We start from the raw sequence: 4,713 nt of genomic DNA, 5'->3' as shown, positions 1-4,713 counted from the left end.
ATCATCACCATCACCTTCGTCATCACCATCATCATCATCATCACCATTACCATCACCATCACCATCATCTTCATCATCCAGCCCCATTAGGCTATTGGTCAGTGTGACTGGTGTGGGGACAATGGCCCAGAAGAGGAGGTACAGACACATATAAGCCCTTGCTCAAGCAAGCTTCTGCCTCTTCCTTAGCCTTGATCTTTTCTTCCTAAAGTAAGAGGATTAGGCCTGATAGTTGGGGCCAGGGATGCACCCCGTGGCCAAAGACTAGATCCTTTTCTTGTCCCTTGAGCTTTCCAACCAAATTGTCCCAACTTCGGGTTCCAGGACCGATTTTATCAGGTCCAGGACCCCCGTATCTGGGACTGCCCTCAGCTAAAGGCAGTCAGGTTGATCTGAACAAAAGAAAAAGGGTTGGAACAATGCAAGCGAAGACAGAAACCCAGGCCCACACAATTTTCAGGTTCAATTTCTTACAAATATAACAGCATTATGGCCACCCTTCCCTTGATAGGAGACCAAAAAGAGAAGCAGGGTGGGGGTGAAGGGGAGGAGACGCAGGAAATGGAAAAGATGTGGGAGGGTTGCAGAGAGAAGTGGCCAAGATAGCTCTCTCTAGAAACAACGCCCCTCTGTCGTGTTCACTGAATGAGGAATCGAACTGAGTGTGTGGACAATTATATCTCAATAAAGCCGGAGAAAAAAGCTGGGTGTGTGCCTGGAGGGTAGTTGTAATTTGACTTGATAATTAAATTTATTTGATAATTAAATGAATACACATGAGAGAGCATGTGGACCTTCTTGAGCGACTTTGTACAACTACGTCTAGTCCTATATGTTTCTCGGACTGTGTGTGCCCGTGCCTTTTGGTGGGAGCGAGGCTTAGGTGCCTATTGGTGTCCGAACGCGTACTGTCCTCACACAAGTGTGTAAGTGCTTTCGAAGTGTGAGTGCTCGCTTCGGGGTGCACGGCTGCATGGCTGAGTGTGAGGGAGTGGGTGCTTGTGTGTATTCGTGAGCTGGTCTGCAAGGGTGGTTCGTGAACGCGCCTCTTGGTGTGTACTGTGAGTACGTGTGCGTGGGCATGTGTGGGTGCTGTGCGGGTTGGCACCTGGACTCCGGCAGGTGAGGCTGGCTGTCCTGGGCTGCTTGTCCCTTCTCTATGTCAGGAAATGCCCGTGGTTTGTACGATTGGGCAGTTCTCCTTTCGCACCTACGGGGGCCCAAAGGGGCACCCGACAGCCTCTCACCCACTCAGTTATTTCTGTTTCCTTTGTGGGAACCAGAAAGGACAAATTTGCAAGAGCTCAGCTGAAGCTGGTCCCCATGCCCCAACACTGAGGGTCTGGAGGAACACCTGCAGCTCTGGCCCCAAGGAGGGACCCCCCCCCCGCCGCCACGTTGTGCCCCTCTGCCATGATGCTCTCACCTCCCCTGCTGGGTGGCATGGCAAGGTACTTCCCCAGACAGGTAAGCCTCAGCACCGGCAGCAGGAATGAACGGGGCAAGAGATCTGGGGGCCGACAAGCTGGGTTCAGGTCCTGCTCCCACCCTTGGGTGAAGTGGGAGGCTTTGGACAAGTAGTTGAAACTCTCTGAGTCTCCACTTCCTCACTGGCAAAATGGGGTGCCTGATACCAAGGATGACCCCACTGATTCCAGTAGGTCTGAACTGAGATGCTGAATGTGAGTAGTGGAGGCTGCCGGGGTTGCCCACGTCTCCTTCCCCCAAGCTGGTCCACCTAGCTCCAGCCTCTGTGAATATTGGCTCCTCAGGTCGCAGCTGCTCTCTTCTTCTTTTTTTTTTTTTTTAATTCTTATGTTAATCCCCATATATTACATCATTAAGTTTAGATGAAGTGTTCCATGATTCATTGTTTGTGCATAACACCCAGTGCTCCATGCAGAATGTGCCCTCCTCAATACCCACCACCAGGCTAACCCATCCTCCCACCCCCCTCCCCTCTAGAACCCTCAGTTTGTTTTTCAGAGTCCATCGTCTCTCATGGTTCGTGTACCCCTCCGATTTCCCCCGCTTCATTCTTCCCCTCCCGCTACCTTCTTCTTCTTTTTTTTTTTTCTTAACATATATTGCATTATTTGTTTCAGAGGTACAGATCTGAGATTCAACAGTCTTGCACAATTCACAGCGCTTACCAGAGCACATACCCTCCCCAGTGTCTATCACCCAGTCACCCCATCCCTCCCACCCCACCCCCCACTCCAGCAACCCTCAGTTTGTTTCCTGCAATTAAGAATTCCTCATATCAGTGAGATCATATGATACATGTCTTTCTCTGTTTGACTTATTTCACTCAACATAACACCCTCCAGTTCCATCCACATCGTTGCAAATGGCAAGATCTCATTCTTTTTGATGGCTGCATAATATTCCATTGTATATATATACCACACCTTCTTTATCCATTCATCTGTCGATGGACATCTTGGCTCTTTCCACAGTTTGGCTATTGTGGACATTGCAGCTGCTCTCTTCTTGACCTCAGCCAAACGGATGCTGTTTGCCTGGGAGGTCCTGTTGCTCCTCCAGAGCGCCCAGCAACCAAGGACTACCGACACCAGTGGGCTATAGAAAGTTCACCCCTCTTGTCTCAAGATGGAACCAACTCCATGACATGATCCACACTCTAGAGCTACTGTGGGATCAGGTTAAGCTGATCACCAGCCCAGGCCACAGCCTTCCTTAGCTTTCTTTCCTGGCCCAACCCTGCACCTTTCAAACCCTGTTTCCCCAGAACACGCCCTTAACAAACCGGTTTCACAAGAAGCCCCTCCAAGGCCCTACACCTAGGAAACCTTGTAGGAAGACTCATCTTATGTTGTACACACCATAACTCCATGAGCTGGGGTATGAGTTTGCTATTATCATCCCATTTTAAGATGAGAAGATGGAAGTTAGTGGAGGAAAAAAATGAAATAATGAACAGTAAAATGTTTAGAGTTGAGTTGTCAACTTTGGCTGCTTCATCCCATTTTCTCCATCCCTCTAGCTTCTTGGGATCAAAGGGGACGTGAAAGCTCATCTGAGACACTCATCCCACGCTTAACTCCTCCCCCACACAGATATTCTTTCCAGGCAAATACCGAGTTGCATTTGAATGCTCCTCACTGAGAGAGGGCTCACTCCCTCCAAAGAAGCATCTTCTACTTTTGGACAATGCAATCATCCATCTTCTTTCATTCATTGGGCAAATATTTTTAAGAACCCACTGTGTACCAGGCATGATGCTAAGTACGGAGGATGCAGTGGGGAGGGGAAGCTGGTACAGCAGCCCCTGCCCTCGGGGAGCTTACAGACTGTTGGGAGAGATAATCGAGGACAAACAAGCACAGAAATAGAAATTGCAACCATGAAAAGTGTTGTCAGAGACAGTACAGGGTGCCCTTGAGGGCTTTGCGTGGGGGAAGTCTAGACTCCTACAGGGAGGGCCGGGAAGGCTTTCCTGAGGACATGATCATGAAAGCTGGCTTCTGAAGGATGAGTAAAAGGTAGCAAGGAGCTGGGAAAGGGAAAGGCGTTCCAGAAGGAGGGAACAGCATGTGCAAAGGCCTGAGGCAGGTAGGAGAGAAGGGCGCCCATGTGGGTCTAAGTGTAAGCTGATGAGGCAGGTCAGAAACAGGCAAGGGGAGACCAGGCAGGGTGCAGCTGGGAAGTGGTGTGGGGCTCAAGCTCATTGTTCTCCCGAGAGCAGTGGAGGCTGAGGGTTTTCGGCAAGGCCCTCCGCATCTGATCTTCAGAGTCTTGCTTTCCAATTCTTCTGACAAAATGATGCCTCTCCAAATGGTTGCTACATGCCTCTTCTACCAAGATTCCTCTGCGTGTTCCAGCAGGCCCCATGCATGCTCTGGGTGGCTCAGGATTCGGGCATTTCAGGATCTCAGAGACACACCTAGAAACATCTGTTGTCACCACAAGCTCCGTCGGTGACCAGGGGCTCATCCACAGCCCACAGGGACCAGGGTGGCACAGGGCTCTGGGAAAAGAAAGTTTCCAGGAGTCACCAGAACCCACCTGAGAAGCCTGGGGTTCTCTTTTGGGGGTGCCCTGCCTGCCTCCCCACCTTCCTTATACAAACACACACCCACACTTCAGACCTGGGTTTTAATTCACCTGCCATGAAATTCTCCTAGTCCCCACTTCCTGCCCCACCTCCACCCAGGTGTAAAATGCAGACTCTCGAGCCACAGAGAATGATTGCACCCACCTCTGTGGTGGTGGGGGGGGGGGGCGCCCATTGCAACAAAGCATGGGAGCAGAATACTGGCTCCCCAACACATCCCCATCCTAACCCCCCAAACCTGAGTGTGTTATGTCACGTGGCAAAGGGAACTGAGGCCGTCGATGGAATTGAGGTGGCTAGTCAGCTGACCTTAAAAATAAAATGTAAACTTCTGGATTATCTGGGTGAGCCCAAGACAAGAGTCTTTAACAGAGAAAGATGGAGGCAGAAGGATCCCAAAAGGAGCAGAGGTTGGAGTGGTGTGATGCCAGGACTCAGTCACTCCCTGGTGGCTTTGAGGACGCAGGTACCAAGAGCAGCCTCTGGAACCGGAAAAGGCCAGGAAACAGATGCTGCCCTAGAGCTTCCAGAAAGGAACACAGCCCTGCTGACAGCTTGATTTTAGGTCAATGAGACTGTGTCAGACTTCTGAGCTCAGAACTATGAGATAATTAACGCATGTGTTTTAAGTCACC

This window comes from Mirounga leonina, unplaced genomic scaffold (assembly GCF_011800145.1).
Source record: "Mirounga leonina isolate KUSES-001 unplaced genomic scaffold, KU_Mleo_1.0 Mir_170, whole genome shotgun sequence".
NCBI classification, from domain to species: Eukaryota; Metazoa; Chordata; class Mammalia; order Carnivora; family Phocidae; genus Mirounga; species Mirounga leonina.
The sequence above is the reverse complement of the archived record's forward strand: the minus strand, read 5'-3'. Positions refer to the sequence as shown.